At 37.0% G+C, this 27,029-nt stretch overlaps 3 long non-coding RNA genes across 6 annotated transcripts; 2 read left to right on the forward strand and 1 right to left on the reverse strand.

Annotated features, from left to right (window-relative positions):
- Nucleotides 1–10,043: 10,043 nt before the first annotated feature.
- LOC123719756 lies at nucleotides 10,044–11,532 on the forward strand. Its single transcript, XR_006755838.1, has 3 exons — nucleotides 10,044–10,790; nucleotides 10,871–11,245; nucleotides 11,473–11,532. It is a non-coding gene; the product is annotated as an uncharacterized LOC123719756 (long non-coding RNA).
- A 406-nt stretch (nucleotides 11,533–11,938) lies between these two features.
- On the reverse strand, nucleotides 11,939–15,200 carry LOC123719755. Of its 3 annotated transcripts, none has more exons than XR_006755835.1 (4): nucleotides 14,715–15,200; nucleotides 14,188–14,324; nucleotides 13,914–14,038; nucleotides 11,939–12,043 (listed from the first exon to the last, which is right to left on the reverse strand). It is a non-coding gene; the product is annotated as an uncharacterized LOC123719755 (long non-coding RNA). The 3 variants fall into 3 exon arrangements; XR_006755836.1 differs by having other exon boundaries at nucleotides 13,940–14,038; nucleotides 14,715–15,199; XR_006755837.1 differs by lacking the exon at nucleotides 13,914–14,038 and having other exon boundaries at nucleotides 14,715–15,198.
- A 31-nt stretch (nucleotides 15,201–15,231) lies between these two features.
- Nucleotides 15,232–17,808, forward strand: LOC123719754. Of its 2 annotated transcripts, none has more exons than XR_006755833.1 (5): nucleotides 15,232–15,314; nucleotides 15,467–15,701; nucleotides 15,906–16,044; nucleotides 16,926–17,108; nucleotides 17,554–17,808. It is a non-coding gene; the product is annotated as an uncharacterized LOC123719754 (long non-coding RNA). The 2 variants fall into 2 exon arrangements; XR_006755834.1 differs by having other exon boundaries at nucleotides 15,234–15,357.
- The last annotated feature ends 9,221 nt before the right edge of the window (nucleotides 17,809–27,029 follow it).

Genomic DNA, 27,029 nt, shown 5'->3' on the forward strand with positions numbered 1-27,029 from the left:
TGGGAACGGTAAAACAAAAACCAAAAAAAAAATCCAGAACTGATGGCCTGGTAATTTGTGCACTGTCCTACTGTCTTAGGCTGTGCACTTTGCCCTCTACCGCGAATTAATAAGTGGACAATACTTCAGTCAAGGGTGTTGCATTACACTGGACCTTGCAAGAGGGTACTATTAGAAAGCTGATGCTATTTGTGGTTTTAAGTGAGCAAGGGTTGCAAAGGTGATGAATGGGAAATTAGTAAACGAAGTCTAATTTTACATACATATTGCTCCCAGCACTTAAAGTTGGCACTGCTGATAAACAAACTTGATTTACTTCAGATGAATTGGACTCTGCAGTATGTTAACATTCAGCAGAGCCTAGTCGTTCATGGCTTGTTTTTTGTGGGGGTCGTATTTGACTGTAATTCACTTTGGGTTTATTATATTACAAATGACAACAAAATTGCGTTTTGGCACAGCATATACCGGAATCGGAACGGAAAAAAGTCTCAATTTAAGTAACAAATCTAAAACTTTGATGTTATTTCATGTCGATAATTTAGCTTGCTTGTTAAGACTGTTATAATTTTTATATTAAAACTAGTATGTTTATAGTAAAATTACATATGACTTTTCTACATATATATATTCCCTGTGCATAATCAATACTTGACTTACACTAACAATAGTTTTCTTTTTATTATTTGTCTTAGTAGTGGATATGAAATACTTTTATTTGTGTCTGATGATAAAAATATCGTTCAACAGAATTGATAAGATATTGTAATGAAATTGAATGTAAGGAAATTATTGTATCAATTTGATCGGTTACCAATGAGTTTATATTTGACAAATTATTTGATAAAGTAATGTCAAATTTACGTCATCTCCAGAAGTAATAGTATCCTAATAAAAGCGATGGCTGAATATAATAAGTAAGTTTTGAGTGAATTGAAATATGTTGTTGAAACATAATACTGAGAACAAGTAGGGTTGTAGTAGTAGTTGGTGTTATTCATATAATTAGGTATTTTGTGAGAAATGAAAGTGCTTCAAGTAATTGTTGTGCTTACGATAAGATTTTTTTTATGATTTTAATATATATTTTTGTTAAATTTATGTTTTGAACACGAGACTAGAATATCAATTTTACATGATAAAATCACTTTTGTATAAAGGATCATAAAGGGATCACAATAGATTTAGTTATGTAAACTTTATTGTGAATCTGCTGTGAATATGAAGAGGTTACAGCAGATTTTGTTATTTAAAACTATTGTGAATGTGAAGAGGTCACAATAGATTTGGTTATGTAAGACTATTGTGAATGTGAAGAGGTCACAATAGATTTGGTTATGTAAGACTATTGTGAATGTGAAGAGGTCACAATAGATTTGGTTATGTAAGACTATTGTGAATGTGAAGAGGTCACAATAGATTTGGTTATGTAAGACTATTGTGAATGTGAAGAGGTCACAATAGATTTGGTTATGTAACACTATTGTGAATGTAAAGAGGTCACAAGAGATTTGGTTATGTAACACTATTGTGAATGTGAAGAGGTCACAATATATTTGGTTATGTAAAACTATTGTGAATATTAAGAGGTCACAAGAGATTTGGTTATGTAAGACTATTGTGAATGTAAAGAGGTCACAAGAGATTTGGTTATGTAAGACTATTGTGAATATAAAGAGGTCACAATAGATTTGGTTATGTAAAACTATTGTGAATGTGAAGAGGTCACAATAGATTTGGTTATGTAAGACTATTGTGAATGTGAAGAGGTCACAATAGATTTGGTTATGTAAGACTATTGTGAATGTGAAGAGGTCACAATAGATTTGGTTATGTAAGACTATTGTGAATGTGAAGAGGTCACAATAGATTTAGTTAGTGAGACTATTGTAAATTATTGATAAAATTGATGACTTGATATTTTAAAAGAGTACCGAGAGTTTTTTACGCCGGCTTTTTCTCTCGGCCTACACCCTGTGTCTTCTTTGCCGATGAGTAGGGATGTCTACCGAGACAAATTCATATATTCCTTAATAAATGAACATAAATAATTAGTAACGTCACAATGGATTAAATTTAACTCTCTGTAGTTATAGATGTAATTCAAAAGTTAAAGTTAAAATTTCGTTTCTAATTTGAGTTGTATGTTACAAAGCATTCTTTTTTTTGCGAGACGCAAACATTGTCAGGAAAGGCCGACTGTTAGCTTCTAATATTAATTTAATTAAATTCTAAACATTTTTATAAAACATATTCTTAAGAATCTTGCTACAAGTGCGCATGTGCAATAGTTACTCATTTGATTCGTTCGGTTGTTTACGAGTTGTTACGAATTGACTCGACCATTTTCGCGAAGTGGGATGGTCGCGTCGGAGGAGGGAGTTGTGATGATAAAAGAGGTTGTGACACATGCGCACGGGCCTTTTCTTCGTACAAGTTTGAAGTTATACAGTTCACGTAAAATCAGTGAAGTAAATTATAGTGAATTAGGTCATCATTGAAGTGTTTAATTTCCTACCCTAAGAACTAAATCAACTACCGCTAACACTTGTTAATATTTCAGTTTTCTATAAATTAAATTTTAATTTCAAAAATTCTTAAAAGGCCGGCAACACACTCGCGAACATTGAGTTCTATAAAAAATACTTATAAATAATATTCTTGTTTGTATTTAACTTCAACAAAGTCATAAAAATTCTTAATAGGCCGGCAACGCACTCGCAAAGCTGACATTGAGATTGTCCATGGACAATCTGTTCGTTTACCACCTATTCCATAAAAAAACAGTAATTGGTAATAATCTTGTTTGTATTTAAATTTTCTTAAAATTTCAATACATAAGTCATAAAAATTCTTAAAAGGCCGGCAACACACTCGCGAATACTTCGACATTAAGCGTGTACGTTAACGGGGGTATCAGTTAACATCAGAAAAGGCTCCTGCCCGTTAAAACCTGTTCTACCCCTGTTCTATAAGAAATACTAATAAATAATATTCTTGTTTGTATTTAACTTCAAATAAGTCATACAAATTCTTAATAGGCCGGCAACGCACTCGCGAATTTGACATTGAGATTGTCCACGGACAATCTGTTCGTTTACTACCTGTTCCATGAAAAACAGTAATAAGTAATAATCTTGTTAATATTTCAGTTTTCTATAAATTACAATTTTTAATTTCAAAAATTCTTAAAAGGCCTGCAACACACTCGCGAACATTGAGAGTGTGCATTAACGGCGGTATCAGTTAAAAACATATAAGGCTCGTGTCCGTTACCCCTGTTCCAAAAAAAAAACAGTAATTGGTATCTTGTTTGTATTTAAATTTTCTTAAAATTTCAATACATAAGTCATAAAAATTCTTAAAAGGCCGGCAACACACTCGCGAATACTTCGACATTAAGCGTGTACGTTAACGGGGGTATCAGTTAACATCAGAAAAGGCTCCTGCCCGCTAACACCTGTTCTATAAGAAATACTAATAAATAATATTCTTATTTGTATTTATTGTAATAAAACAACGTGACTGAGCGAGTACCGGAAAAGAACTGAACTTTATTTTCTAAAGACAAAAGTAAAGAATCTCATAGACAACATTTGATGACACTCTGGTACAATATGTCGCTAGTAGTAGGTACATCTATATTTTGCTATTTATAATACTCCCACTCAAAATATAGATACTATATAAACAAAAGAAACAATTACACTTTAACAATACCTAAAGTATTCAAATGTTTATAATGTTTTACAGCAGCGAGACTTTTTGTAAACAAATCTGCAGGCATATTTGATGTACATAGATAATTAACACTTATAATGTTTTCATTAATTAATTCTCTACAATAATGATATCTGACATCAATATGCTTCGTTTTATTATGGAATACAGGGTTTAACAACAATTTCTGTGCGCTCATACTATCATTATATAAAATGATCTTATACATACTTTTAGTAAGTTCAAATTGTAAATTTCTCAAATAAACTGCCTCTTTGCAGGCTTCTGATATGGATACATATTCAGATTCGGTACTAGAAAGTGTAATACATTTTTGCTTACTACAACTCCAAGATATAACAGACCCAGACAAAGTATAACAAATTCCTGAATATGATTTCCTATCATTAACATCACTGCACCAGTCTGCATCAACATAACCTTCAATGTTTGCATTTTTGCCCTTACTATATTTTAAACCTAAATCTTTTGTCCCTTTCAAATACCTTAAAATTCTTTTTTGCATAAACCCATTGTTGTTCAGTATTACAATTATTGAATTGACTTAAATATGACACTGCATAAGCTATATCGGGTCGTGTGAGCACAACCAAATACATTAGGCTCCCGATAAGCTGCTGATAGGGATTTTGATTACTACAATCATTTTCCTTCTTACATTTTAAGTTGACCTCCATTGGAGTATTCACAGTGTTACAATCAACCATATTGAACTTAGTCAACAATCTATCAATATATTTTTCTTGACTTAAAGTCACAGTACAATTATTATTTTGTTTATCAAATACAACTGACATGCCAAGACATTCCTTTACAATTCCCAAGTCTTTTAATACAAAAATCTTATTCAACATATCCTTAAGATTACTAGTTTCATTTCTATCATTTGAGAATACAAAGAAATCATCGACATATAATGTCACGATGGTTTTACTGCTGCCAGCAAATTTTGTATATAAACATGACTCTATTTGGGACTTAATATAACCATTAGCTAACATGCAACCATCCACTTTCTTATGCCATGCACGAGATGCCTGTTTGAGACCATATATAGCTTTGGTCAATTTTAAAACTTTATTATTTGGACAGACATAACCTAAAGGCTTTTGCATATATATTGTCTCAGACAGATCTCCATTTAAGAAAGCAGTTTTCACATCAAGATGTGTTACTTCTAAGTTGAACTGCACTGATAATGCGAATAATAACCTAAGTGTTGTATGCCGTACTACTGGAGAAAATGTTTCACTATAGTCCACACCATATTTTTGACTACACCCTTTAGCCACAAGTCTGGCTCGATAGCGGACATTATTTTCACTATGACACTTTTTTTTTAGAACCCACTTGCACTTAACTATATTGCCACTTGCAGGAATATCAACAACTTCCCATGCTTTGTTGTCTTCAAAGCTTTTCAGCTCTTCTTTCACTGCCTGTTCCCATTGCTCCTTCTCTGGTCCCCTTAGTGCTTCTTCTAATGTCAGTTCATCACTAAAATATTCATTACACTGTTCTGTGCACATATATCCAAACCTTTCTGGTTTTTGTCTCACCCGTTGTGACTTTGATGTGGTTTCTGGTTGCTGTTCTTCCTCAGATGTCATGGACTCCTCCTCTGGTACATAGGTTTCATCCATGTCATTCGTTAAAATGAATGAATCCTCTCCATCATGGTCTGACACCTCTCCCACTGAAGATGTATGTGGACTATTTTCTGCTGGTTTGTCTTCTACCACTTCCATTTCAATCATATTTTCTTGATGAGATAACTTTTCATTTATGAAGACAACATCTCGACTGGTTATAATAGCCTTTGTTGAAGGATTGTATAACCTATACCCTTTGACATCCTCAGGGTAACCAACCAGTATGCATTGTTCTGATTTCTTGTCCCACTTACGTCTTCTCTCCTTGGGTATATGTCTCATGACAGTACTACCAAAAATCCTTAAATGACTGAGGTTGGGTTTGCCTCCTGTCCACAACTTGTACGGTGTACAGTGGTTCAATCCACCTTTTACAATTCTATTTTGTAAATAGACTGCTGTGTCTATTGTCTCTGTGTGCTGAAGCCATTAGGCTTCAGCCCAAAATTCCTTGCCTAATCTTGCATCAAATAAAAGGCATCTTGCTTTCTCGATCAGAGTCCTATTCATACATTCACAAAGCCCGTTTTGCTCAGGAGTATAGGGATTGGTTCTTTGATGAATTATACCCAGTTTCTTCAAATAATTATCAAAATCTCTGTTACAGAACTCTGTGCCATTATCACTTTTTATTTTACAAGTATTTTTATTTTATTTGACGTTGAATTCTCAACTCTTGCTTTATATTCTTTAAAATATTGTAAAGTCTCATTTTTACCTTTTAAAAAATAAACATATGTCATGCTGCTGTGATCATCAACAAAAATGAGAAAGTACCTTGATCCTCCTAGCGATACATTCTCCATTGGGCCACATATATCACTGTGTACTATTTCCAATAGCTTAGTACTCCTGTTCCCTTTATTATCGAAGGGCAACCGACTTTGCTTTCCTTCACAGCACACTATACAGTTGGACTTGTTGATGTCGGCCTTCTCAGTTAATTTGACCCCCTCCACAGCATCCTGCATTTTATTCATGTTATCACTGTTGACATGTCCCAATCTACGATGCCAAACTTCTGGAGACTCTGCTGTTGCTGCCACCAAACAAGATGAAGTATTTAGTTTATAAACTCCATTTATAAGTGATGCAGTCGCTACTAGAGTGTCCTGTTTATTAAATATCTCGCATCCATCGCTTGTAAAATACACCTTGTTACCCTGCCATATCAGTTGGCTTACTGACAATAAGTTGGTAGATAATTTGGGCACACACAACACTTTTTCAACAGTTATGTTAAAGTCACATCCTTCAGTTGATGTTGTTATGTTTACTTTTCCACAACACAACACTGGGACTTTATTCTGGTTAGCAACCATGATTTCCTTGGTGAACCCAGAATAACATTCGTCGACCATCCAATCTTTATTGCTTGTCAAATGCGAACTTGACCCAGAGTCGACATACCAGTCACTCTTGTCAAATATTCTGCTAAAAAACACGGCACTGAATGCATTACTTGTTTTTGACGATTTATTTTCAGAATTCTTATAAGATTTATCTTTATAAGTGCATTGATTACGGTAGTGGCCATGTTGTTTACAATTATAACATTTGACGTGTTGTTTTTCTTTGACAGATGTCGACATTCGTTCATTCTCACCATTTTTTTTTTTTTTTTTTTAATAATTTTATGGCCTGGTAACGAGACCTTTAAGCCCATTCTCACCATCTTTCTTGTACATAGACTGTGTACTCTTTACACTCTTTGATTTTTGATTCTTGCGGAAACAAGCAAACGCATTGTTGGCATCACTGTCTTCCGGTCCAATGTCCATCAATTTCCCTTTAATGGCGTCGGTTGTGATTATCATGCCCGAATGCTCGATTGCCATTATCATGGGCATATATTTTTCAGATAATCCAGCCAACATGATAGATCCGATTCACTCATCACTTATGCCAAAACCCGTACCTTGTAATTTCTGACCAGCTTCAACAATTTGTGTTACATATGACGTCATCGAAGTGCAATTTTCTAATCGAATAGAAATTAAATTCCTCAGAAGACTTATTTTTCTTGTAAATCCCGAGTCATCGAATAACATCTTCAATTTATCCCACAATTCTTTCGATGTTGCTACATTCTTTATATGAACATAAAGAGCCGGGTCAATTGTTAGAATCAACTTCGCTTTTGTTCTCGCATCGTCTGCAGCTGCTGGAGCAACGTTGGGCTCAGGTTTGATACACCCAACCATTCCCTCTAAGACAAGGAAATTTTCTGCTGCGAAACACCATTCACTGTAATTTTCACGCCCTTGCAGTTTCGGCACACTAATGTGATAGTTCGAACTGGACGCCATTACTGATGCCTGACGCGACACAATAAATCTGCACAACTCAACACACTTAGTCCTATTCTGCCACGAATTATTATTATCGATAATGTCCTGATAATCAATAATTATACTGTCGCGAGAACTAAGTACTTTTTATGAGCCAGGAGCGGCCTGGGCCCATAACCTGTAATAAAACAACGTGACTGAGCGAGTACCGGAAAAGAACTGAACTTTATTTTCTAAATACAAAAGTAAAGAATCTCATAGACAACATTTGATGACACTCTGGTACAAGATGTCGCTAGTAGTAGGTACATCTATATTTTGCTATTTATAATATTTATCTTCAAATAAGTCATACAAATTCTTAATAGGCCGGCAACGCACTCGCGAACTTGACATTAAGATTGTCCACGGACAATCTGTTCGTTTACCACCTGTTCCAAGAAAAACAGTAATAAGTAATAATCTTTTTAATATTTCAGTTTACTATAAATTACAATTTTTAAGTTTAAAAATTCTTAAAAGGCCTGCAACACACTCGCGAACATTGCGAGTGTGCAGTAACGGCGGTATCAGTTAAGAACTGTTGTAATTCTTGTTAGGGCACGATAATTATACACACAGTATCCGTAATAAAGAAATATATTTACTGTTTAACTTGGAAGTGATATGTCTGCTTCCTACCACGATACACATTGGAATGAAACAGAAATGACCTGGAGCAGAGTGAGGTAAAGACAATTTGGCGCCTCGACAAGATGGCGGCTCGATCGCTCATTCAAATGACAGGAAAAAGTCAATACAATGATTAATTTTTGCAATATTACTCAAATAAATCAACATGCCCCCTCAAAAATTAATTCTTGTACAAATCAAATGCCTAAACAGAACTATATAACTTCCAAGCGAGTCTGGGAAAATACAAAAATAATGATCCAACATTTGTTGCTCGGATAAGGGAAAACCCAGAAAAACCTTATCAGATCATTTCATCATCTTAAATTCGATACATTATATACATTACATATAATTATCAGAACACAATGAATATAACAGAATAATTAAATTAATAACAAATAATAGCCAACTCATTAAATATTATAATTGTAAACCCATGTTTCTCCTCATTTCATGAAACGTAACCGCTGGTAATGGTTTTGTTAACGCATCTGCAGGTTGTTGACCTGTGGGAATGTATTTTAGCTTTATTACATTTTTCTCTATTTGTTCCCTAGAAAAATGTCTGTCTGTCAGTTAATTGTCTTCATATATTACAATAGGAGTGGATATATCAATATGAATACTCCTTACCAAAGATTTAAGCCATAAAGGCTTCATATAAGGCCATATACTCAGTTTCTTTGTTGTCCAGGTTATTGAACAATGTTCAAACAATTTAAATATATACCCGGTTGTACTCTTTACATCATTACCTCCCCAATCGGAGTCCACATACCCAGTTAAGATGTTATTATATTCACACCTTTTATAACATAATTTAAAATCAGTTGTGCCTTTTAAATATCTAAGCACTTTTTTGAGGCATTGCCACAATTCTTTATTATTTTAATTTGTGTACCTACTTAATATATTAACGCTAGTGCTTAAGTCAGGTCGAGTACATAGCATTATATACATTAGACAACCAATTAAATTGCGACATGGAGCAGTGTAATTTTTTCTGAGTTTAGTGCTTCATAATTGAGTTTACTATCCATAGGAGTAGTTGCAGGTTTTTGTTGCAATCCTGCATGCAAAATTTATTTAAAACTGTTTTAATATAAGCACTTTGATCTAACATTATCATATCATCGCAACGAGTTATTTTAATTCCAAGAAATAATTTAATTTCATGTAAATCTGTCATTTTAAATTTACTCATTAAATATATTTTAAAACTGTTTATTGTATTTACATTAGCACTCACTATTACCAAATCATCAACATAAAGTACCACATATATATTTTTCTGTATATCTCCTTTATTTAGTATATAAATACATCTATCTACTGATGAATTCTGAAAACCCTCCCGCCTAAGAGACTGTTCAAAAATTTCAAACCAGTATCTAGCGGCTTGCTTTAGCCCATATAATGCTTTATTTAATTTACACACATAACCATTTTTGCAAGACACCCCTTCTGGAACTTTCATATATATTTCTTCCTGTAGTACCCCATTTAGAAATGCAGTTTTTACGTCCATGTGATGTACAAGTAAATTATATTGATTAGCAAAAGCAATAATAAATCTAAAACTAGCTATTCTTGCAACAGGTGCAAAAGTCTCATTATAGTCTATGAGATATTCCTGGCTAAAAGCCCTAGCAACGAGTCGAGCTTTATAGCGTAAAGGCTTTCCGAATTCATCATTTTTTATATTAAACATCCATTTGCAATCTATAATATTTTTGTTATCTGGCCGTGGTACTAAAGTCCATGTTTTATTTAAAAATAGAGAATTTAATTGCACCTTCCCAATGAACTCTATCGTCTCGTGTTTTAATCTCTTGAAACGAATTTGGTATTTTACACAAAATTGAACTAGCACACATAAGGTTATCATCGATTTCTTTATAAGAAATAGGGGGACGACTTTAAGCCTATCACTCCTACGTGGTTCAATACAACTGGTTGTGTCCTCATTATTTACGACCACTGAAAGATCATCAGAATGTGCATTTGGTTGTTCAAATTCGACGATGTCATGGTTAGTTTTGCGAATTTTCTGAGGAACTTCATAATCATCAGATTTACAGGTATCTGATTTATATCTGTCAGTTTTTTGAGACTTTATTGACTTTGAAATGTTGTCAATGTTAACATTATCATGAGAATTTACTATATTCTCTTCAGGTCGCAACGCAGGCCTGGATTGAAGTAATTTGTCTCATCTACTATGACATCTCTGACAGTAATAAATTTTTCGCATTTAGGATTCCAAACTTTATAACCGTTTGGTTCGTATCCCACAAGAATACCTTTACATGACTTAACATCGAATTTTGTCTTATATAACTTATCATGCACATAAACTGTTGAACCAAAAAAATTTAAATATTTTATTTGTGGTTTTTTGTTATGCCACATTTACGAATTCAATCATCATGTAAGTAATTTATATATTATTTAACATTGTACATTATAGTATGAAGTTGTAATAATTTTAAGCAGCATTATTTTCTTTAGGTGACGTAATTGGTGAATAATATTGTAATTGAAAAGGATATTTCTCTTTAAATGTACAAGCTGTGTGTGATGCAGAAATAAAATATATTAATGTTGTTCCCCATGGCCTGGTGCCGCTCATGATGCAACAACTTTTGTAAACTCAGTTCTACAAGTTAATTCAAATTTATTGATAAGAAGGTAGAACTTGATAAATGTGCCAACTAAATTAACAGGTATATTTGTTTATAGCTTAATATCGTACAGGTCTACTGAGAAATCACTGGATGGTTGTTAATAGTGCTTACTCAAATATACCTTATTCATTAACACCATTTCTCTGACTGACCAGAGATATGATGAAGTACACATTAAGAATAGGAATACTATAGAGAGGTAAATATATAGTATAATTTAGAGTATTAATAATTATACTATGTCAAAAAGTTGCAAGATATGTGACCCAAATGAAACATGATGTAAGGTTAAAATATTTGTCTTTTTCGGAAAATTTGGAGTATGGAAATGTCGCTTTAACATTGTATTTATTACTAGCTTAAGTTCAAGCTATTGTTATTGCCACAGCTGTTATGCAAAATATTTGTAAGGATTATAATTTGTAGATATACCGGCAGAAGTTTTAGTTCCAACACTTGATACAGTTTCAAGTCAAGAAGTTAATGAAGGAAATCAAGACGTAACTGAAAGAACAAGCTTTATTTATTATTTTGGAAAATTAATATATTCTTCTTAATTCTAGCAGAAACAAACATGTTGTATTTAAATGTCCTTTTGTACATATAAAATACTAGTACTTATTTTTCTTAGAAGAAAGTTAGTTAAAATTTTAATAAGTTATGTCGTTAATCTACCTATAAAATTAAATTATTATTTATCATAACCATGTAATGTAATGAAATATTAGGAAAAATAAATAAAACATAACATAATATAAAATTTATTTCATTATACTCTTATATATTACTAATATGTAATCCAATGTTATAAACAAATGTTATAAATGTAAACCAATGAAAATGTTAAAACCATCAACTTCAACTTCAACGAACATTAAAAAAACAGAACTGGTACAATTGGTTCAGGCTTTGTATAGTTATGCGCTTACCTACACATTCTGCGATTCATTTTTTATATTATAGATGACACTGATGACAAAGGCACTCTTCTCGGTTGCTGGAATGAGAGATAAGTTTCATTAGGTTAGAAAATTATGGTTCCCGAAACTAAGAGCCTTCTGAAAAGCGGTCACCACGTTCGAGTAGTCCACAGGAAAACAAATATGATGCCAAACTCATTGCCGTTAATAATTTTTCCTAACGTTTTAAATATGATAGCAAACGATGGAAAGCCATTAAATAAATTGACCAGGAAACCGTGTAAGCCTTCGCCCCATCGCCAAAGTTCTTTAGTAATTTTAGTAAGATGAGGAAATTGAATTGAATCACTATACATTTCTTAACAAAAGTCAACCGATTTAATTTAATTTATAGGTTGGTCTGACGCACGATACCATTGTAAGTCCGGTAAAACTATCGATGGTTAAAATATTTACTCTCTAGACCCTTCGTGTAAAACCAGCCATATTCTGCTGCTGGACAGGCAGAGGTAGGCACGTAAGCCATCTAATTGTGCGAGATTTTGAAAAATTTGTTTATTATTATCATATTAACAGATTTAAGTTCTACATTTTATTATATACCCAAGAATTTACAAGAATTTCATTACTCTTTTCAGTATTTACAATAAATCCTTTAGCTTCAAGAAGTGTTCTAGCGTCCTGAATATTTTGTAAACATTCAGTGTAGCTGGAGGACATAAACTTAATATTTCTTGTGTTAGCTTCTAATATTAATTTAATTATTCTAAATTCTAAACATTTTTATGAAACATATTCTTAAGAATCTTGCTACAAGTGCGCATGTGCAATAGTTACTCATTTGACTCGTTCGGTTGTTTACGAGTTGTTACGAATTGACTCGACCATTTTCCCGAAGTGGGATGGTCGAGTCGGAGGAGGGAGTTGTGATTATAAAAGAGGTTGTGACACATGCGCAGGGGCCACTTTCGCTTCCGACCGCCGACCCGTGCGGATGTCTGCTCCAGTGCTCTCTCCGTGTGAGTCATCAGTGCTGTAGTGCCATCTCGCTCGCTCCGTGTGAGTCATCGCCGCTTGCCAGTGCGCACGCGCTGTCCGACCGCTGCCTTGCTGCCTGCTGCCCTCTCATTGGTCAGTCCGATCGCTGCCTTGCTGCCTGCCGCCCTCTCATTGGTCGCTTCGCTTCAATTTATGAACGCGGGTTTACCTGCGGCCCTCAGATAGCCACCTAACGGTGCCAAACGGTTATCTGTCGGTTAACGCCTTGTGCGGGAGTGTTTTTGTTGTAATTTATAGATTGTTCGAATTTGCTTTGTTCAGTCTCTGAATATAGTTTACTTTTAGGAACATCGCTGACCAAGAAAAAGGTATTTTATAACCTTTTATCCACGATAATAGAGTTGTATCACAAGTAATAAGTGAATAACATTCATTGATAAACTACCAGTGAGCGCGAGGTGGCGCGCGCGGCGCTGGACGCGACTGCCTATAGTAGGCTGTGAGCAAGCTCCTTCATCCTGGATTCCCCTTTTGCCTATGATTAAATTCTTTTTGACCTTCTTTGTCCTTTTCTGATTTTGATGCGAGCTTGTAGTCAACTAATCGCTTACTGAATAGGTACTTGTATACCTATGTTCCTTGAAGTTGTTCTTTTAGATCTTTTAAGGCTATATAGAATAAAGTTGTGTCGTGTGACTGAGTCTTGGTATTGTGTGTCACATTGGAATCCGTATCCATAAGTAATTTTAATAGGTACATATTTCTTGTTTCCGCAGACAAGAACACTGTGAGTGGCCTCTGCTAAACAAGAAGTAGCTGTAGCATTTGGTTTCATTTGAAACCTGCGTCCTATATTAATCCTGTTTGAGATTGCGGTCTTTTCCTCTGGGTTCAAATTGGGTGCATTGATTAGAATACTTAGATAAAAGTTGTAAAGTGTAAGCTTACTGCAAGATCAAACTGTATGTCTTCACCTGGAGTATTAGACTTTGATGGATCTTCTCCCGATACCTGCAGCAGTTCATTGTCTCATCCAGCGACAAGTGGTCGTTAGGGCGGCGGCCGTGCGTTACCTGTTACGCGACGCTTTTGGTTATGTACGCCTTCGTTCGAGGATACATTACAACTGGATTTACACACGTGTAGTTACAATTTCAATCAAATGAAAACTGAGGGTAGTATTAAAGTCTCAAAGCTCAATGTATAATAAAACTTCACTTACAGGTAAGTCATATTGACGATTTTGTGTTGTACTTTGCCAAAACATGGTAGGGAAAATACTCAAAATGCGGTATACCATCAAAAGAAGATTCTTCCTTATCCTTGCATAGGTTCCCTCTTCCGTCCGAGAATGGGCCTCTGAAGTAAGTAGATCGGTTAATCTTTCCAATATGGACCGTCGATATTTGAGGTTTTAGAGGGGCGGGGAGGGGGTTGACGGCTACTTCGGAGCTTTTATATATACTCTAGGGGTAGGGCAGACAAGACCATGTGGATAGTGGGGTGCTCTGATTCGGTTTTGGGTACTTTTTTGATATTAAAAAAGTACACGATAATACAGAATTAGATAATACAGAAAGTTACAAACAATGAAAAAAATATTTTCAGCTATAAATTTCATTTTAAAATCCACAACAGACCTTATGCAATCCAACTTTTTCAAAATTCCAGTAAGCAAATTTTTTTTTTTTTTTACTAATGATTTATTATTTTATAACCTGACCTGAAATAACATAAATCAAAACTTACTTTAACTCATCCGAGTAAGGATTAAGCCTTCTGCCAGATGACCTAGTAAGTCTGGGCATCGCAGCAAATTCCTCGCCAGGACTAGTCAGCCCACTAGGACCAGCAACCGGTTCGTCAAGGATCGGCGCAGAAGAGGAGGCCGTGACAAGCGGCTAATTTGAGTCCAACACTTGCACTTCACTTAACTCTTCAAACAATGGGCTTCGGAGACGCCATGGTAGTCAAACGTTGTAAGTTTATAGGAGTACGTAAAACGATTTCTACTGCAAGGGTGACAAACGATGACTGGACGCCATTAAACAAAATGAATGGCTTAAAAACAAATTTAGTGATCACCAAAAAGTATCGATACCCGAGTAGTATCGATATTTTCAATAACTTTTGTACTATCTACAAAACAAATATGGGCATTTAAACCGATGATCCATATTAGAAAGTTTAATGTCGATACCAGAGTAGTATCGATACTTTGAAAATTTTCGGAACCCTACACTAAGTGATTGACGTTTGACATCAATTATTTGTCAAATATATTTTGTAATTGCGTGTTGTTACTTACCAATTTGTGTGAAAAGTTTTAATAAATGTATCTCATGAACCGTAAGTTTGCGCAACCTAAATCTTTGCAAAACTCTTTCTTTTAGTGAGTACTATCTACAAAAAAATGGGCATTTAAATCGACGGTCCATATTGGAAAGATTATCCAAAACAGCTTCACTATTAACTATGTCTAATGAAAACTTTATTTTTAGTGTTAAAGTTTGGGCTAAATTTTGTTTTCCTAATGGTGATGGGACATCCATTGAATCATTAAAAACAGTGAATGCCCAGCATAGGATACTATGTGAAAATCATTTGAATGAATCTTCATTTACCAGCAGCGATAGGAAAAGACTTAACAAGTTAGATTAAGAGTGAATAGAGGAGGATATAGACCAATTAAAAAACAAACATTGTAGTCCATATAGAGCAAGTTATGACATCCAAGTGAGTATTTACATTCATATTCTACCTAAGTCAAATAGACAAATTTTTATAGTCATGCTTTTTTACATAGAGGTAGGCAGTACATTTCTGACACACATCTAGGTGATATATGGATGATTAAAAGTTTTCTATTTTCTCCATCCACTTATTGGATTTGTTATCTTTTTCGAATTTTTTATTCAATTATTTTTGTATATTTTCCAGGAACCATCAACTAGCAAAGGTATTTTGTAGGACTTGGACGTGAAAAAGTTCAGTGAACTTACACCTCAAAAGCAAACGCTGTCTAAGAGATGCAGAAAAAATCTATCTGAAATAGTGAGGCTCTGAAAAAAGTTTCAAGGTGATAAAAACTCCAAAAGATCTATATTAAGTGTACTAACATCAAACGAACCTAGCAATGAAATATTAAAAAGCACATTAAATAATTCATTTTCTTTACTATTACAAAGCCAACTGAAAAACTTTATAAGAAAATTAACTGGAATGAGATGGACACTGGATGATAAAGTGAACGTCTTGAGCATCTATAAGAAATCAAACTTTTGTTTTATATTATTGATTAGGTTATTTTGAAAGAAAATATTTTTTTAACTGGATTATTATACATAATTATAATTTTATAATAATACAAATAGTTTTAATCCGGTATAAAAAATTGGTTTCTTTCAATGTGTAAAAGCTATGTTAACCAAAGACAATACTAGGTTATTTTGTCAGCTCTCTCAAGGCATTATTGAACAAAATTCCAATGGTATGTGGAATCAACAGCCCAGTAATACAGACAGTAAAAGAAATCACAAAAGACCAAGATGTCAATGATAATTTATGTAAAATGGCTTTTGATGAAATGTCAATAAGAAAAAATCTGACATATAACGTAAAACTCAATGCTAAGGCCCATTACACTAGATATACAAATAAACAGAAAACTAAACATAGGTTGGTATAATAATTTAATTAATTGAACAGCGGAAAGATATTAAAACTTTTTTATGACTTATTTATCCATTGAACCATGACCATCCATTGACTTATTTATCCGCTAGTGGCCTTTGGCAATTATTTCCCTGCATCAAGTAGTTGTTAGTATTGCCTTATTGCCTAATTAAAATAACTAATAATTGATGTACCTCTGCTGTACCATATTTATTTTCTTATTGCCGCTTGACCTGTGATTGGTTAAAATTGTTTTGAGAATAAGATCATAACCTTCCATTGCAGGTACAGTAAAGTGGAGCCACATAGAGGAGTTTTATAATAAAGATCGCGAGAATCCCAACCGTGTTTGCTCCAGCTTTAACCCAGCACCACTTACAACCAGTACAGAATGGCAAACAGAAAATCAAAGAGCGCCTAGCAGATCAAATTTTAAGCCATTCGGTTGCAGTTGGAATATTTGCCAAAGTAAGTTTCAAAATTTTATTGAAAAGTACTTCCGTCCGCGATGGCCTCCTAAACTACTTAACCGATTTTAAATTAAATTGGCACACCGTGAGCGGTCTGGTCCAACTTAAGAGATAGGGTAGCTTAGATCTTTAATTATAGTCGCAATTTTATTTTATTGCAAATTATTTGTCTATAATTAATTGACAGTCACAATTATTCGAATTATTCGACTGAATTGAGTAAGTGATCAATAGATGGCACTGCTATGGTAAACCGACAAACGTGTCATATAAGCTACAATTCAATATCATGATTACCACGTGTTATTGAGGCTAAAGTATGAACTTTTTTAATTTTTGGTGTTAGCCAACCACGTGTTACTTAGACCGAAGTGTAAATCAAATTCAAATCTAAAACCACATTCTATGGCAGCTAGTAATTATATAATTTATTTTACCTTCAGATGAATGATGACAAGACGCCCCTGGAACAACTGTCGCTGGACAAGCTTTTCGACTGAACGGAGATTCGACCGACAGGAAAGAGGTATAAACACTTATTATAATAATACTTGACATCTGTAATTGTGGATGTGATCCAAACCCCACGTCGGTCCAATTAAAAACTAGCTTAGGCAATTAGTAGCAGCGTTTTTAATACGCTGAAATTATTATTCTTCGAAGACACTAAACCTAGCTGCGCAACTGAATATCCCTGTAACAGCCAGATGGAACCTCCAACCTCCCAGGGAATTTAAGTGGCATCGCCGACTCAGCTACGCCTACGTCTGGCTATGCTCTCGGGGTGTAACTCCCATGATTAAGTTAATCGTTATGAAACGAATAACTGTATGTAGAAGAGAGTGCCTACGTCTGGCTATGCTCTCGGAGTGTAACTCCCATGAATTAGTTAATCGTTATGAAACGAATAACTGTATGAAGAAGAGAGTGCCTGCGTCTGGCTATGCTCTCGGAGTGTAACTCCCATGATTTAGTTAATCGTTATGAAACGAATAACTGTATGAAGAAGAGAGTGCCTGCGTCTGGCTATGCTCTCGGAGTGTAACTCCCATGATTAAGTTAATCGTTATGAAACGAGTAACTGTATGTAGAAGAGAGTGCCTGCGTCTGGCTATGCTCTCGGAGTGTAACTCCCATGATTTAGTTAATCGTTATGAAACGAATAACTGTATGAAGAAGAGAGTGCCTGCGTCTGGCTATGCTCTCGGAGTGTAACTCCCATGATTTAGTTAATCGTTATGAAACGAATAACTGTATGAAGAAGAGAGTGCCTGCGTCTGGCTATGCTCTCGGAGTGTAACTCCCATGATTTAGTTAATCGTTATGAAACGAATAACTGTATGAAGAAGAGAGTGCCTGCGTCTGGCTATGCTCTCGGAGTGTAACTCCCATGATTAAGTTAATCGTTATGAAACGAATAACTGTATGTAGAAGAGAGTGCCTGCGTCTGGCTATGCTCTCGGAGTGTAACTCCCATGATTAAGTTAATCGTTATGAAACGAATAACTGTATGTAGAAGAGAGTGCCTGCGTCTGGCTATGCTCTCGGAGTGTAACTCCCATGATTTAGTTAATCGTTATGAAACGAATAACTGTATGTAGAAGAGAGTGCCTGCGTCTGGCTATGCTCTCGGAGTGTAACTCCCATGATTTAGTTAATCGTTATGAAACGAATAACTGTATGTAGAAGAGAGTGCCTGCGTCTGGCTATGCTCTCGGAGTGTAACTCCCATGATTTAGTTAATCGTTATGAAACGAATAACTGTATGTAGAAGAGAGTGCCTGCGTCTGGCTATGCTCTCGGAGTGTAACTCCCATGATTTAGTTAATCGTTATGAAACGAATAACTGTATGTAGAAGAGAGTGCCTGCGTCTGGCTATGCTCTCGGAGTGTAACTCCCATGATTTAGTTAATCGTTATGAAACGAATAACTGTATGAAGAAGAGAGTGCCTGCGTCTGGCTATGCTCTCGGAGTGTAACTCCCATGATTAAGTTAATCGTTATGAAACGAATAACTGTATGTAGAAGAGAGTGCCTGCGTCTGGCTATGCTCTCGGAGTGTAACTCCCATGATTAAGTTAATCGTTATGAAACGAATAACTGTATGTAGAAGAGAGTGCCTGCGTCTGGCTATGCTCTCGGAGTGTAACTCCCATGATTTAGTTAATCGTTATGAAACGAATAACTGTATGTAGAAGAGAGTGCCTGCGTCTGGCTATGCTCTCGGAGTGTAACTCCCATGATTTAGTTAATCGTTATGAAACGAATAACTGTATGTAGAAGAGAGTGCCTGCGTCTGGCTATGCTCTCGGAGTGTAACTCCCATGATTTAGTTAATCGTTATGAAACGAATAACTGTATGTAGAAGAGAGTGCCTGCGTCTGGCTATGCTCTCGGAGTGTAACTCCCATGATTTAGTTAATCGTTATGAAACGAATAACTGTATGTAGAAGAGAGTGCCTGCGTCTGGCTATGCTCTCGGAGTGTAACTCCCATGATTTAGTTAATCGTTATGAAACGAATAACTGTATGTAGAAGAGAGTGCCTGCGTCTGGCTATGCTCTCGGAGTGTAACTCCCATGATTTAGTTAATCGTTATGAAACGAATAACTGTATGTTGAAGAGAGTGCCTGCGTCTGGCTATGCTCTCGGAGTGTAACTCCCATGATTTAGTTAATCGTTATGAAACGAATAACTGTATGTAGAAGAGAGTGCCTGCGTCTGGCTATGCTCTCGGAGTGTAACTCCCATGATTTAGTTAATCGTTTTGAAACGAATAACTGTATGTTGAAGAGAGTGCCTGCGTCTGGCTATGCTCTCGGAGTGTAACTCCCATGATTTAGTTAATCGTTATGAAACGAATAACTGTATGTTGAAGAGAGTGCCTGCGTCTGGCTATGCTCTCGGAGTGTAACTCCCATGATTTAGTTAATCGTTATGAAACGAATAACTGTATGTAGAAGAGAGTGCCTGCGTCTGGCTAAGCTCTCGGAGTGTAACTCTCATGATTTAGTTAATCGTTATGAAACGAATAACTGTATGTTGAAGAGAGTGCCTGCGTCTGGCTATGCTCTCGGAGTGTAACTCCCATGATTTAGTTAATCGTTATGAAACGAATAACTGTATGTTGAAGAGAGTGCCTGCGTCTGGCTATGCTCTCGGAGTGTAACTCCCATGATTTAGTTAATCGTTATGAAACGAATAACTGTATGTTGAAGAGAGTGCCTGCGTCTGGCTATGCTCTCGGAGTGTAACTCCCATGATTTAGTTAATCGTTATGAAACGAATAACTGTATGTTGAAGAGAGTGCCTGCGTCTGGCTATGCTCTCGGAGTGTAACTCCCAGGATTTAGTTAATCGTTATGAAACGAATAACTGTATGTAGAAGAGAGTGCCTGCGTCTGGCTATGCTCTCGGAGTGTAACTCCCATGATTTAGTTAATCGTTATGAAACGAATAACTGTATGTTGAAGAGAGTGCCTGCGTCTGGCTATGCTCTCGGAGTGTAACTCCCATGATTTAGTTAATCGTTATGAAACGAAGAACTGTATGTAGAAGAGAGTGCCTGCGTCTGGCTATGCTCTCGGAGTGTAACTCCCATGATTTAGTTAATCGTTATGAAACGAATAACTGTATGTAGAAGAGAGTGCCTGCGTCTGGCTATGCTCTCGGAGTGTAACTCCCATGATTTAGTTAATCGTTATGAAACGAATAACTGTATGTTGAAGAGAGTGCCTGCGTCTGGCTATGCTCTCGGAGTGTAACTCCCATGATTTAGTTAATCGTTATGAAACGAATAACTGTATGTTGAAGAGAGTGCCTGCGTCTGGCTATGCTCTCGGAGTGTAACTCCCATGATTTAGTTAATCGTTATGAAACGAATAACTGTATGTTGAAGAGAGTGCCTGCGTCTGGCTATGCTCTCGGAGTGTAACTCCCATGATTTAGTTATTCGTTATGAAACGAATAACTGTATGTTGAAGAGAGTGCCTGCGTCTGGCTATGCTCTCGGAGTGTAACTCCCATGATTTAGTTAATCGTTATGAAACGAATAACTGTATGTTGAAGAGAGTGCCTGCGTTTGGCTATGCTCTCGGAGTGTAACTCCCATGATTTAGTTAATCGTTATGAAACGAATAACTGTATGTAGAAGAGAGTGCCTGCGTCTGGCTATGCTCTCGGAGTGTAACTCCCATGATTTAGTTAATCGTTATGAAACGAATAACTGTATGTTGAAGAGAGTGCCTGCGTCTGGCTATGCTCTCGGAGTGTAACTCCCATGATTTAGTTAATCGTTATGAAACGAATAACTGTATGTAGAAGAGAGTGCCTGCGTCTGGCTATGCTCTCGGAGTGTAACTCCCATGATTTAGTTAATCGTTATGAAACGAATAACTGTATGTTGAAGAGAGTGCCTGCGTCTGGCTATGCTCTCGGAGTGTAACTCCCATGATTTAGTTAATCGTTATGAAACGAATAACTGTATGTTGAAGAGAGTGCCTGCGTCTGGCTATGCTCTCGGAGTGTAACTCCCATGATTTAGTTAATCGTTATGAAACGAATAACTGTATGTTGAAGAGAGTGCCTGCGTCTGGCTATGCTCTCGGAGTGTAACTCCCATGATTTAGTTAATCGTTATGAAACGAATAACTGTATGTTGAAGAGAGTGCCTGCGTCTGGCTATGCTCTCGGAGTGTAACTCCCATGATTTAGTTAATCGTTATGAAACGAATAACTGTATGTTGAAGAGAGTGCCTGCGTCTGGCTATGCTCTCGGAGTGTAACTCCCATGATTTAGTTAATCGTTATGAAACGAATAACTGTATGTAGAAGAGAGTGCCTGCGTCTGGCTATGCTCTCGGAGTGTAACTCCCATGATTTAGTTAATCGTTATGAAACGAATAACTGTATGTTGAAGAGAGTGCCTGCGTCTGGCTATGCTCTCGGAGTGTAACTCCCATGATTTAGTTAATCGTTATGAAACGAATAACTGTATGTTGAAGAGAGTGCCTGCGTCTGGCTATGCTCTCGGAGTGTAACTCCCATGATTTAGTTAATCGTTATGAAACGAATAACTGTATGTAGAAGAGAGTGCCTGCGTCTGGCTATGCTCTCGGAGTGTAACTCCCATGATTTAGTTAATCGTTTTGAAACGAATAACTGTATGTTGAAGAGAGTGCCTGCGTCTGGCTATGCTCTCGGAGTGTAACTCCCATGATTTAGTTAATCGTTATGAAACGAATAACTGTATGTTGAAGAGAGTGCCTGCGTCTGGCTATGCTCTCGGAGTGTAACTCCCATGATTTAGTTAATCGTTATGAAACGAATAACTGTATGTAGAAGAGAGTGCCTGCGTCTGGCTATGCTCTCGGAGTGTAACTCTCATGATTTAGTTAATCGTTATGAAACGAATAACTGTATGTTGAAGAGAGTGCCTGCGTCTGGCTATGCTCTCGGAGTGTAACTCCCATGATTTAGTTAATCGTTATGAAACGAATAACTGTATGTTGAAGAGAGTGCCTGCGTCTGGCTATGCTCTCGGAGTGTAACTCCCATGATTTAGTTAATCGTTATGAAACGAATAACTGTATGTTGAAGAGAGTGCCTGCGTCTGGCTATGCTCTCGGAGTGTAACTCCCATGATTTAGTTAATCGTTATGAAACGAATAACTGTATGTTGAAGAGAGTGCCTGCGTCTGGCTATGCTCTCGGAGTGTAACTCCCATGATTTAGTTAATCGTTATGAAACGAATAACTGTATGTAGAAGAGAGTGCCTGCGTCTGGCTATGCTCTCGGAGTGTAACTCCCATGATTTAGTTAATCGTTATGAAACGAATAACTGTATGTTGAAGAGAGTGCCTGCGTCTGGCTATGCTCTCGGAGTGTAACTCCCATGATTTAGTTAATCGTTATGAAACGAAGAACTGTATGTAGAAGAGAGTGCCTGCGTCTGGCTATGCTCTCGGAGTGTAACTCCCATGATTTAGTTAATCGTTATGAAACGAATAACTGTATGTAGAAGAGAGTGCCTGCGTCTGGCTATGCTCTCGGAGTGTAACTCCCATGATTTAGTTAATCGTTATGAAACGAATAACTGTATGTTGAAGAGAGTGCCTGCGTCTGGCTATGCTCTCGGAGTGTAACTCCCATGATTTAGTTAATCGTTATGAAACGAATAACTGTATGTTGAAGAGAGTGCCTGCGTCTGGCTATGCTCTCGGAGTGTAACTCCCATGATTTAGTTAATCGTTATGAAACGAATAACTGTATGTTGAAGAGAGTGCCTGCGTCTGGCTATGCTCTCGGAGTGTAACTCCCATGATTTAGTTATTCGTTATGAAACGAATAACTGTATGTTGAAGAGAGTGCCTGCGTCTGGCTATGCTCTCGGAGTGTAACTCCCATGATTTAGTTAATCGTTATGAAACGAATAACTGTATGTTGAAGAGAGTGCCTGCGTTTGGCTATGCTCTCGGAGTGTAACTCCCATGATTTAGTTAATCGTTATGAAACGAATAACTGTATGTAGAAGAGAGTGCCTGCGTCTGGCTATGCTCTCGGAGTGTAACTCCCATGATTTAGTTAATCGTTATGAAACGAATAACTGTATGTTGAAGAGAGTGCCTGCGTCTGGCTATGCTCTCGGAGTGTAACTCCCATGATTTAGTTAATCGTTATGAAACGAAGAACTGTATGTAGAAGAGAGTGCCTGCGTCTGGCTATGCTCTCGGAGTGTAACTCCCATGATTTAGTTAATCGTTATGAAACGAATAACTGTATGTAGAAGAGAGTGCCTGCGTCTGGCTATGCTCTCGGAGTGTAACTCCCATGATTTAGTTAATCGTTATGAAACGAATAACTGTATGTAGAAGAGAGTGCCTGCGTCTGGCTATGCTCTCGGAGTGTAACTCCCATGATTTAGTTAATCGTTATGAAACGAATAACTGTATGTTGAAGAGAGTGCCTGCGTCTGGCTATGCTCTCGGAGTGTAACTCCCATGATTTAGTTAATCGTTATGAATCGAATAACTGTATGTTGAAGAGAGTGCCTGCGTCTGGCTATGCTCTCGGAGTGTAACTCCCATGATTTAGTTAATCGTTATGAAACGAATAACTGTATGTAGAAGAGAGTGCCTGCGTCTGGCTATGCTCTCGGAGTGTAACTCCCATGATTTAGTTCATCGTTATGAAACGAATAACTGTATGTTGAAGAGAGTGCCTGCGTCTGGCTATGCTCTCGGAGTGTAACTCCCATGATTTAGTTAATCGTTATGAAACGAATAACTGTATGTTGAAGAGAGTGCCTGCGTCTGGCTATGCTCTCGGAGTGTAACTCCCATGATTTAGTTAATCGTTATGAAACGAATAACTGTATGTAGAAGAGAGTGCCTGCGTCTGGCTATGCTCTCGGAGTGTAACTCCCATGATTTAGTTAATCGTTATGAAACGAATAACTGTATGTTGAAGAGAGTGCCTGCGTCTGGCTATGCTCTCGGAGTGTAACTCCCATGATTTAGTTAATCGTTATGAAACGAAGAACTGTATGTTGAAGAGAGTGCCTGCGTCTGGCTATGCTCTCGGAGTGTAACTCCCATGATTTAGTTAATCGTTATGAAACGAATAACTGTATGTAGAAGAGAGTGCCTGCGTCTGGCTATGCTCTCGGAGTGTAACTCCCATGATTTAGTTAATCGTTTTGAAACGAATAACTGTATGTTGAAGAGAGTGCCTGCGTCTGGCTATGCTCTCGGAGTGTAACTCCCATGATTTAGTTAATCGTTATGAAACGAATAACTGTATGTTGAAGAGAGTGCCTGCGTCTGGCTATGCTCTCGGAGTGTAACTCCCATGATTTAGTTAATCGTTATGAAACGAATAACTGTATGTAGAAGAGAGTGCCTGCGTCTGGCTATGCTCTCGGAGTGTAACTCTCATGATTTAGTTAATCGTTATGAAACGAATAACTGTATGTTGAAGAGAGTGCCTGCGTCTGGCTATGCTCTCGGAGTGTAACTCCCATGATTTAGTTAATCGTTATGAAACGAATAACTGTATGTTGAAGAGAGTGCCTGCGTCTGGCTATGCTCTCGGAGTGTAACTCCCATGATTTAGTTAATCGTTATGAAACGAATAACTGTATGTTGAAGAGAGTGCCTGCGTCTGGCTATGCTCTCGGAGTGTAACTCCCATGATTTAGTTAATCGTTATGAAACGAATAACTGTATGTTGAAGAGAGTGCCTGCGTCTGGCTATGCTCTCGGAGTGTAACTCCCATGATTTAGTTAATCGTTATGAAACGAATAACTGTATGTAGAAGAGAGTGCCTGCGTCTGGCTATGCTCTCGGAGTGTAACTCCCATGATTTAGTTAATCGTTATGAAACGAATAACTGTATGTTGAAGAGAGTGCCTGCGTCTGGCTATGCTCTCGGAGTGTAACTCCCATGATTTAGTTAATCGTTATGAAACGAAGAACTGTATGTAGAAGAGAGTGCCTGCGTCTGGCTATGCTCTCGGAGTGTAACTCCCATGATTTAGTTAATCGTTATGAAACGAATAACTGTATGTAGAAGAGAGTGCCTGCGTCTGGCTATGCTCTCGGAGTGTAACTCCCATGATTTAGTTAATCGTTATGAAACGAATAACTGTATGTTGAAGAGAGTGCCTGCGTCTGGCTATGCTCTCGGAGTGTAACTCCCATGATTTAGTTAATCGTTATGAAACGAATAACTGTATGTAGAAGAGAGTGCCTGCGTCTGGCTATGCTCTCGGAGTGTAACTCCCATGATTTAGTTAATCGTTATGAAACGAATAACTGTATGTAGAAGAGAGTGCCTGCGTCTGGCTATGCTCTCGGAGTGTAACTCCCATGATTTAGTTAATCGTTATGAAACGAATAACTGTATGTAGAAGAGAGTGCCTGCGTCTGGCTATGCTCTCGGAGTGTAACTCCCATGATTTAGTTAATCGTTATGAAACGAATAACTGTATGTAGAAGAGAGTGCCTGCGTCTGGCTATGCTCTCGGAGTGTAACTCCCATGATTTAGTTAATCGTTATGAAACGAATAACTGTATGTTGAAGAGAGTGCCTGCGTCTGGCTATGCTCTCGGAGTGTAACTCCCATGATTTAGTTAATCGTTATGAAACGAATAACTGTATGTAGAAGAGAGTGCCTGCGTCTGGCTATGCTCTCGGAGTGTAACTCCCATGATTTAGTTAATCGTTATGAAACGAATAACTGTATGTTGAAGAGAGTGCCTGCGTCTGGCTATGCTCTCGGAGTGTAACTCCCATGATTTAGTTAATCGTTATGAAACGAATAACTGTATGTTGAAGAGAGTGCCTGCGTCTGGCTATGCTCTCGGAGTGTAACTCCCATGATTTAGTTAATCGTTATGAAACGAATAACTGTATGTAGAAGAGAGTGCCTGCGTCTGGCTATGCTCTCGGAGTGTAACTCCCATGATTTAGTTAATCGTTATGAAACGAATAACTGTATGTTGAAGAGAGTGCCTGCGTCTGGCTATGCTCTCGGAGTGTAACTCCCATGATTTAGTTAATCGTTATGAAACGAATAACTGTATGTTGAAGAGAGTGCCTGCGTCTGGCTATGCTCTCGGAGTGTAACTCCCATGATTTAGTTAATCGTTATGAAACGAATACCTGTATGTTGAAGAGAGTGCCTGCGTCTGGCTATGCTCTCGGAGTGTAACTCCCATGATTTAGTTAATCGTTATGAAACGAATAACTGTATGTTGAAGAGAGTGCCTGCGTCTGGCTATGCTCTCGGAGTGTAACTCCCATGATTTAGTTAATCGTTATGAAACGAATAACTGTATGTTGAAGAGAGTGCCTGCGTCTGGCTATGCTCTCGGAGTGTAACTCCCATGATTTAGTTAATCGTTATGAAACGAAT

Source organism: Pieris brassicae, unplaced genomic scaffold, assembly GCF_905147105.1.
Source record: "Pieris brassicae unplaced genomic scaffold, ilPieBrab1.1, whole genome shotgun sequence".
In the NCBI taxonomy this organism is placed as follows: domain Eukaryota; kingdom Metazoa; phylum Arthropoda; class Insecta; order Lepidoptera; family Pieridae; genus Pieris; species Pieris brassicae.